Below are 10117 nucleotides of genomic sequence, written 5' to 3'. Positions count from 1 at the left end.
CTGAAAGCGCTGCAAGACTGTCGGTGACGTAACTGAAGCAAGCAAACACTACCGCAAAGTTCTTTCAAATGAAACGTGATCAAATGATTTCATACAAATGATGAACACTCTTTAAGGTAGATGAAGAAGGATAAATGTGATTATAATAAGCACAAATATATTGGCCCTACTTAATCATGTATCCAATGGCCTACAAGATTTTTAATTCAAATTTCCTAATTTTGAACCGCTTTAAATTAGTTAAATGCATATTCATTATGTTAAAATTGCTTCAATTTATGACGTTGCTTATAACAGTTTCAGTAAGCAATTACATTCCTTCATTTCATTAGGGTCTGTTGAAGCCAATGTCTTTAAAATGCAAATACAATACAAACTATACCCAAGATTCAAGGGACATAATAAAAATATAACTTTAAAATGATGCTCTTTCAAGCCTAAAAATGCCTCCCAGAACATCTATCAACAGAGTCCACATATCTACAAAATTTGTGCTCGAGTTACTTTCTTTGATATAAAAGTGAAAACAAATCTGCATGGTGCTGTGGCATCATACCATGAAAAAAACTAATATCTTTAAAATTTGTTTTCTAGTTTGTTTTTATTATAAAAGTGTTAATAAATCTGCATGGTGCTGAAGAAAAAAAAATAATGTCTTAAATTTCAAACCTGCAGCATTAATTAGCGCCATGTTGTCGAGAATATCTGGACAATTGAATGAAATATGCATGGACCGAAATGACAGCTGGTTTTTCATTGACAAAAGATGCCTTTGAGGCAGTTTTAAGATTATGCTATTCAAAGTATGAGGGTAGTTGGTACAGTTTTCACTCATATTCAGATGATGGCTGATATTTGCTGATAAACATGTATCCTCTTAGCAGCAGGGAATAAGTAAATGACATAGTTTTAATGACCAATATTGGAGATGTGACCTTGACCTCCAAATCCAAAGGGGTCATCTGCTGGTCACCCCAAACCTAAATTTCAAGTTTGAAGGCCATGGGTGCAGACTTTGTCGAGTTGTCACATAGGCAAGCTTTATGCGTTCAATGGTCTGTGACAAATCAATAGGGCTCACCTTCTGGTCAGGCCCAACCCCAAAGTCAAGTTGTTCAAGGGCCATGGGTGCAGGCTTTGTCCAGTCATTATTAGTACAACCTTTTAGCATTCAAGGTCACTGTGACCTTGACTTTTGACCCAATGACCCCTTAAATCAATAGGATCTTCTAATAGTCAGAATTAGCCTCCATGTTGAGTTTGAGGGCCATAGGTGCAGCCATTGTCAACTTATCAGTCAGATGTATGGTTTGACACCTTCCTGTTCAAGGTCACTGTGACCTTTGACCATATAATTTTATTACCCCTAAAATCAAAAGGGGTCATCTACTGGTTAAACCAAACTTTCATGTCAAGTTTCACAATAGGTCTAGGAATTGTAGAGTTATCACCCGGAAAAGCTTTGGTCTACTGTCAGACAGACGCACGTAGCGGCCAACATGTGCAAAGCAATATACTCCTCTTCTTTGAAAGGGGCATAATAAATTGAAATTGATTAAATATTTTTGTTTATTATGTTAATTAACTTACACTACATACAACAAGTACCATTTTGATATTTTCGAATGCTCATTTGGGCAAGTACATGGGTTTTGATCTGACTATGAACATGAAACTACATAGTGATGTTCCCTCCTATCAATTCTAAATTTAAATAACCATGAGAAAAAAAGAATGTTTTCACTACACCATGAATAAATATGTCAAACAAAATAAATGTCAAGTTATTCACGATTAATTTAACACTGTTCTTTTGATGATTTCCGTGCATTCCTGACTGCAGGTTTTTCCCATTTTCCCACACAGTTATTTCATATTGGCCTTACAAGGTCAGATCTTGAGTTGGGTCTTCATTGCTGGACACTATCTCTTTATCTCCACAGAAAACACACTGGTGCAAGTTTCACTGCAACAACTGCAAAAAAGTTACATTATATTCTAACTGAACTCTGCATCAATATTCAATTATTTTTTTATTGGATTTAGGAAATGTCTTTGTTTTAAAGGGTTCATATAAATTAATGCATTTTTTTCAATTTAATGCATTTTCATGCTGGACTCTGACATTGATGGTTAAAACAAAGAAGGCATATGATTTGTGTACAGATTAAACATTATTAATTATAAATGTGTTCTTTAATTAATAGATAAGTGGCAACAATTTCCCCAGTTAAAAAAGCTTACATTTGTATATCTGCAGATTTAATCATTTGCATTTCTTTTGCTTTGATCATTTAAGTCAAATGAGTTAGACATGATAATGCATTAAAATAAGAAATATATTTTTGGGCATCAATCTATAGTGTGTGCCTTCAATCTAGAAATAAATTTCTTCTCATCAGATGCTAAATTATAAAACAATATATAAAACAAGATTTTGATTATGACATACCTGCATAGTTAGTGGTCTCCATAACTGCTCAGAAATGCTCCCTATGACAAACTAAGTGCTGGTGTATGGCTGGGTAATAGTGCTGCTCCAACCAATAGCACAATTCTTCCTACAGGTGGACCAGCTCCTCAATATGGTTTCTGTCATGGCAGTGATAACAGTATGTAACATGCCCTTTTCTACTTTCCAGAGAATGAATCTTCCAATCTAAATTACAAATTTAAGAACAAATATATACATATGCACATGTAATGTTGTTAAAAACAAACCATTTAGATCCCACAAAAATATAAGATTTTATATGAAAATTGAGCCAAATCAAAACATTTAGTCATTTAAAGCTGCACTCTCACAGATTTACTGTTTTTACAACTTTTGTATTTTTTGTCTTGGAATGACCTATTTTTTTGCTAAAATATCTGCAAACCAGTGATATAAGACTACTGACAAAATATTAGATTGCAGACTTCCATATTTCAGGTCGAAAACAAAGGTTTTATGGCTTAAAGCGTTACTATTAACGGTTTAAGAAAAATGCATAAAACATTTTGAACTTAAATATAAACATTTTCTGACAAATTTATTGTCAGCAATCTTATATGAATTGTTAACATGCATTTTCACATAAATTGGCCCATTCCAAGACAAAAAATAAATAAAGTAGTCAAAACATTCAATCTGTAAGAGTGCTGCACTCTCAGTCACAGATTGAAGGTTTTGACAACTTCTTTTACTTTTTGGCTTGGAAAATGTAAAGCAGTATGAAAACTGATGAAATAAGACTGCTGACAAAAGATAAGATCATGTTTTTTATATTTACATTTGTAACTATTGGTTTTATGGTTAAAAGCATTACTAACGCTTTACTAATAATGAGATTTTTGGCACAGAACATCATCTTTTGACTGTATTAAAATAAGAAAACAGCGTTCCAATATTTTCAGTTGTCTTTTTTGACTGAATCAATATAAGAAAGCAGCGATCCCCTTTTTCCAGTTGTCTGTTATGTCCAGTGTTCAGAAATTCATTACAAGACCAAGAAATAAAAAAAGAGTTGGTTAAACAGACAATCTGTGAGAGTGCAGCTTAAACATATGATATGCATTATCAGCCAAGTGCAGACCTACTCACATCCTGGCTACACAACCAGTACATTCATCAGCTTTACTGATTCGAACCAGGCACATTTATATTGGTAGACTAGCATTTTACCATTCTGTGCTGGCCAGTAAAGTTCTCATTTGAATTAGAATTCAAAATGTATATACCTTTGTTCATTTTTTTTGCCAACTCTGTTTCAACTGAACTTCCTAAATGAATGAGAAGTTTCAAAAAATAATTACAATATCTCAGTAAATACCTGCATTTATGTGTTTCTTGTGCAATCTGTCAGCTTTGGTAGGCTCAGGTTTCATTTTGTCCACCTCAATACTTGTAATCTTCTAGTCTGATGTACTGCCATATAATTTTTAAGTCAGGTCAGGCAGCCATTTCAGCTTTGTTCCAGTTGATTTTATCAGATGATGTTAACAATACTAGCCTTGTATCCAGGCACTTCTCAATCTGAAAGTTTACAAAAGAACATGGCCTGTAATATTTAATAAAAAAATCATAATTGTTTACTCCTGGATGATGGGTTCTAAAGTAAACCTTTGAGAAAAGATGCTACTGGTATGGTGCTTGAACCCACGACCATGTGAACACCTGCATGGAGATCTGTCAAACTGAGCTAACTGGGTAACTGATTTTTAGGCAGCTCCCAGCTTGGCTTTACAATTGACAGGTGCATTATACCTTATAGAGACAATAAATCAAACGCTTGAAGCACTAGTCCAAATAATAGTAACTTAACTGATCTTTTTTCAAATTTTGAAATGGCATATCCTTCACATACAATTTTTTTGTACCAAAAGTGGGTAGCTATTCCGATTGGGATTCCGGGTCAGATAATTATATATATCTAAAATATGAGTTATGTACACAAAAAATAAAAGCTGACGAATTATTATGAGTTTGATGAGTGTTTTTCTTCATTTCATACTGTTAAAACATAATGATATAAACTGTTATACATGAAGATCACCTGCAAGGCTGCGGTGCATAGATTTACATAGATGTAAAATGGTTGTGTTTAAATGCATTAAATGCTTGTTTTGTGAAAAAAATCTTTGCACTTACATGGTAATAACTAAAATACGAATATAAACCTTTAATATCTATTTCAAACATATAATACTTATCTAACTACGATTTCAATATCTTTCAACCCCCACCCTGTTTTGCACAAACCCGATTAGACGTAAGGGATTGGAAGAATCCCATATAACACGTCTATTTTTTTAGACTATTGAAGCATATATATATGTTCTTTTTGGATGGTTGAGACGTTTCAGGTTAAGCAACAATTAAAAAGGCGAAATAATTTTAGTGAATAATCAACTCTGAATTGAAAGTAACATGAAGATGTTGTAGTGAAGGATTTGCCATATATATATATATATATATACATTTTTTTTAATCGTAAATAGAGTCCGTCAACGTACAAATATTTAGACTAAGAGATGTAGATCAGCTAGATGTACCTTCTAGTCCAAATAATTGTACGTTGACAGATTTTTTTAAAGATTTTTGATACAGCAAATCCTTCACGTACAAATTGTTTTGTACGAAAAGTGGGTAGTTAGGCCAAAAAAAAAAATATGTCTGGTTCAGGAAACGTTGTCCCAAAAAATTAGGAGGGTAGGCATTTTTTCCATTTTTTTTTTTTTTTTTTTTTTTTGGACGTATGTTGTCTATGTGTAGACGATGCACAGAGCAGTCAGATCACTTTGTAACTCCCAGCATGTGGTATTGTGATGTGTGCTTGTTTCAATGCAGTCATTTAACCACATAATAACAGAGCATTTCAACCCTGTATTATCTGTAAGGACCACAATGGAAATAAGGTTTTATTTTAACTCTTTTTTGTGTTATCCTTGACATAAATGTTATATATGTTTATACATGTTTAAATTTGTATTTGTCATGTTATATGCAATTTTTATGTCGAATAAATCTATCTAATCTATCTAACCATGTATCATCTTTGTTTATTCACATTATTTTCCTTTTCTATGCTTGCTGTTTATGTACCCTATGCCTTTTAGTCACCCTCTGTACAATGCTAACCTGCACAAAGAGTTCACAAAAGAGATTCATGTACAACCTAGTATTTTATAAAAATTCCATTTTTTAAAGATTTCTGTCGACAATTTTGTTTAAAATATCTTGTAAAGATAAGTCACTTTAATACATCTCTTTTGTGAATTCTGTCATTGTAACAAATGCACATTGTGAGTGGTGTTGCACAAAATCATATAAGGCATTAGCTAGGCAACCATGCTGGACCGCTTTCATGACCTGCCGCTCTGCTCCATGTTCACATTTTTGGAGTTTTATGGCCATCAAAGTGGCTGGTGAACACGCCATGGGCGCCGCCATTGTTGTGCGCTCTATTAACCCAAAGATCGATATAAACGCGCTCTATTAACCCAAAGAGCAATAACTACAGAAAAGAAAATTTTCAATACGCAGTATAGCGGTTTTCGGCCGCGATTTCGAAAAAAAAGTTTAGGGTCGGCGGGTAAAAAATAGGGTCGGTCGGGTTTCCTGAACCAGACATATTTTTTTTTTTGGCCTTATTCCGATCAGGATTCCGGGTTAAAGCATATTGCATCTATAACATATCATAAAAACAACAAATATTACCAGATAATGTTATTTTATATAAATTCCGTAACCAAAAAGTAATATCAAGCAAATAATTATGAGTTTGATGGTTTTTTCTTCATTTCATTCTGTCAAAACATAACAATATATACATGAAGGGCACCTGCAAGACCTGCAGTTCACAATTTTACAACAATCGGATCATTTCGGCCATCAATTGTAACAACTCGCCATCTTCGGTAAGCTTCGAGATAGTCAATCCCTGGCTGAGGTGTTCAGATTGTTCGGCCAAGGCCGAGTTGTTACGATTGTATTATCTCGAAGCTGGTGGAGGTGGCCGAATTATTACGATTGGGTCAAGTTGTTCCACTTGGCATAATCGTTGTCTGTGTCAGTCAACTTTCCTTTTAATGAAAAGGTGAATAATGTGTTTTAATGCATTAAATGCTTGTTTTTGCAAAATAGCTTTGCACTTCCATGGTAAAATATGAATATAAATCTTTACTTTATTATCCATTTTAACCATAAAATACTTCACTTAATACAATTTCAATATTTTTCAAACACCCCCGCTTTTTGCACAAAACCGTTTAGACGTTCGGGATTGGAAGAATCCCGTATAACACGTCTATTATTTCAGACTAATGTACATGTACCTTCGTGTCCGAAATCGATCACTCCCTGGCAGCTCATTTCTGGATTGTCTCCATCTAAATTTAACATTTTTAGACGCATATATTGATGCCATTTTTGCTTCGATTGATGTTAAAGCAATAGCACTAAATACAGGTCGGTTATTTTGTAGAAGAACGTGTTCGAAGTAACATTCAATTTCATTTCCGCATAATCGCCGCCATATTGTGGGTATGTGTTATATGGGAAACGAAATCGAATATTTAGGGGATTCGATTTTGGTTAACGTAAATCGTTCTGAAGGGCGGTGCAAAAGCACGGTTACCGGTACCCGGTATTTGCAATCACTTTCCGATAGGACTGCTATAGTTAATATCATAATAGTACGATGGCTGTTGTGGAGTTATTATTATTGAATATGCTCTTACTTTAAACTAAATGCCTTCATTTGATAACAAAGGTTATAGTTATCCAAATTGTATCCAATTATATATTTTGGCAGATAAGGCGATAAACCGAAACTTGAACCATTTTAGTCAATTGCACACTTCAATAAGGCTAAAGATTTTATAAAAAATAAATAAACAAAAAATGAAAATGACTTTCAAATGACCCCCGTATAGTCAACAAAACTATATGGGATTCAGTTTTGATAACTCAACAAATATTATAAAGTCATATTACACCAGACAGTTGATTCAGTTTTGGTTAAATGCAATTTATGGGTATACGATTACTATATGGGAGTCAGTTTTGGATAAATGCAATTAATGGGTATACAATTACTATATGGGAGTCAGTTTTGGTTAAATGCAATTTATGGGTCTTTAATTACTATATGGGAGTCAGTTTTGGTTAACTGCAATATTGTGTATGACTTTAAAAACTACACCCTATAGTCCAAAATAACAATAGGCATAACGTTGACACACTGTGATAGGTATACTCCAAATAATTTACTCAAACAAATACAATAGTTCGATTGCTGCTGAAAAAAAATCATTTCAAACATAAAAGCTATTTCACAAAATTTTACATGACATGAACTCTTTAACCGCGTATGATTTATTTCTTAATAGCTTTCATTCATAAAATAAGTTCTTTGCCGGGGTTTGCCGGGTCAGTCTTGAATGCCGGGATATGTGTGACGTCACACGGGGTGCAAACATGTGGTGTAGCTTACTATTGGATGTAGGGTAAAATGACTTCGTATGTAAATGCTATACTTTCATTATTTTTCATTATTTTGTTCAATAAAACTCACCAAATTGCAACGGTACAACTATACTAAGAGTAACACGCAATGTTTGTCATAAAAAAGGCAATAACGCGTTAAATACACATAAGCAGGTACTTGACGCCCCACATTCACGTAAGTAGTTCTGTTGCTACGCAGGTGGTGTGTATTAATATATTCATGTTCAGTATGTCGTGTCAGGCGACTAGTCGCGTTTCTGAAATACCGCTCTCTAAAGACTGTCGGCTTGCAGCCGACAGTCTAAAAATGAGTTTTTAGTTGCTGATACAATGCTTTAATTCTTTACAACTTTGACAGATTTCCTGCATCTGATAGCAATGTCGCATCTGTTTTGGAAGTTTGTTGGCATTGCTTTAGGAAAATATTTTGCTTAATTTGCTGTTTCTACGTTGTTTGCGCTTTGATAATTATTGCACAGCGGTATTCACCTATGAATTTCATTCTTTGATGGCAAAGTTAACAAGGATTATCCTTTACATCATTATTATGGAAAATATAGAAAGAAATTTGGTAATGAACGAGAGCTTTGATCAAGCTAATTGTAATTTGTTTATGTTTTACATCAATGTTTTAAAGGGGTTAATCTTGCATAAATTGGTCGTTTGAGGAATTGGAAGATGAAAAATAATCATTAAACGGGGTTTGGAATAATTAAACAAACACGCTCAAGGATTTACTGCGCGGTTATAAATATCAGTCAAAGATAATTTTAACGATATAGTTGATGTGTTTCTAACTCCAACTCTTGTAGAAAAGCCTGTTCATAGCATTAACTTTACTATTTGTTCAAGTTAATTTCGTGGAACGACACTCGTTTTCAAGATTCTTTTTTTACAAAAAAACAACACAACTCAGCCGTTTTCGTAAAGTATACATGAGTAATATTTGAATAAAATACTACCAGCAAATGAACAGGGTGGTAACAATGAATGAATTACAAAAGAATGCGCTAGTTTATACTAATTGTAGCTTAAAATATATGAGGAGATCGTACAGCCATATGACGTGTGAAGCCTATTGCTTTCGGTTCCCACGGGAGATTCGCACATCTTAAATTGCGTGCGAAAGTTATTCTCTTTATTCGCCGAATGCTGAATCAGCCCTAGGATATATCTACAAAATTCTCTCGCATGTTGCACCGAAAAGAATGTCAGTTTTATCTGCAGTGCACGCTTTGTGGATTTTTTTAGCGTACACGTTGTAAAATTGAACCGCCTACCGACATGAATCCTGCTGTTTGTATATACCACAAAACCTAGTGCAAACTGTGATTTGAGGATCAATCAACATACCTACATAACCTTTATATTTTTTTCTATTTTTACTCCGTAAATTTCGAATGTAGGGCAACATTTATAGCCTGCCAATCAAACTGCCAACGTCAGCGATTGAGTGTACTATTGTACATTTCGACGTGGAACTTACTTCTAAAGGCCTAACATACACTGGCAACATATCCATACATATACAGTTTGCGTTTGTTTGTTCCGGCCAATGAAATTGAAGCCTCAATGTGTTTAAGTACTTCTAAATTGTATCGACATGTTCGCTTTGCGAAGTTATTTTGCAAAGAGAAATATGTTTGCAATTAAGCTATCGCTCATGCTGGCATTACCATGATATACTACCAGATTGTTAGCTAAAGTGTTGTTGTTGTTATAGTTGCATAGTACAAGAACAAGTTCTGGACGTTTGGACGGTGGTAGCAACTAAAAGGAACTCGCTTCTACTTTTGTAAAATGCAATTTCTTTTGTATAATAAAATACAGTATAGCAAATCAATATGATTAGGAGTATAAACACAAACCACTGACGGCTGGATCCCATCAAAAAATGTTAATATGTGCTAAAATATTGTCTTTGAAGTCCATGATTTTGAATAATTTTAGCAACGTTTATATATGAAAGGCATTGAAGGTTAAGCTATCCTCATGTCTGTTCTTTTGAGCGTGTAGTTTTGTTGTCAGTCATCTAACTTTTCTTTGAATGTTCCGGCGCTGGTTCGCTCCCCACGAAAACCAGAATATGTTTTATACTTAAAGCGTATTTTCTTCTTTAATTGCGGT

The 10117-nt window shown here is 34.0% G+C and overlaps 1 long non-coding RNA gene across 1 annotated transcript; it reads right to left on the bottom strand.

Moving 5' to 3' along the window:
• Positions 1–1555: 1555 nt before the first annotated feature.
• LOC128210422 (uncharacterized) lies at positions 1556–7095 on the bottom strand. Its single transcript, XR_008257164.1, has 4 exons — positions 6817–7095; positions 3813–4015; positions 2453–2659; positions 1556–1975 (listed from the first exon to the last, which is right to left on the bottom strand). It is a non-coding gene; the product is annotated as an uncharacterized LOC128210422 (long non-coding RNA).
• Positions 7096–10117: the final 3022 nt, after the last annotated feature.

The sequence above is a fragment of the Mya arenaria genome, chromosome 12, assembly GCF_026914265.1.
Source record: "Mya arenaria isolate MELC-2E11 chromosome 12, ASM2691426v1".
NCBI lineage: Eukaryota > Metazoa > Mollusca > Bivalvia > Myida > Myidae > Mya > Mya arenaria.
The sequence above is the reverse complement of the archived record's forward strand: the minus strand, read 5'-3'. Positions and strand labels throughout refer to the sequence as shown.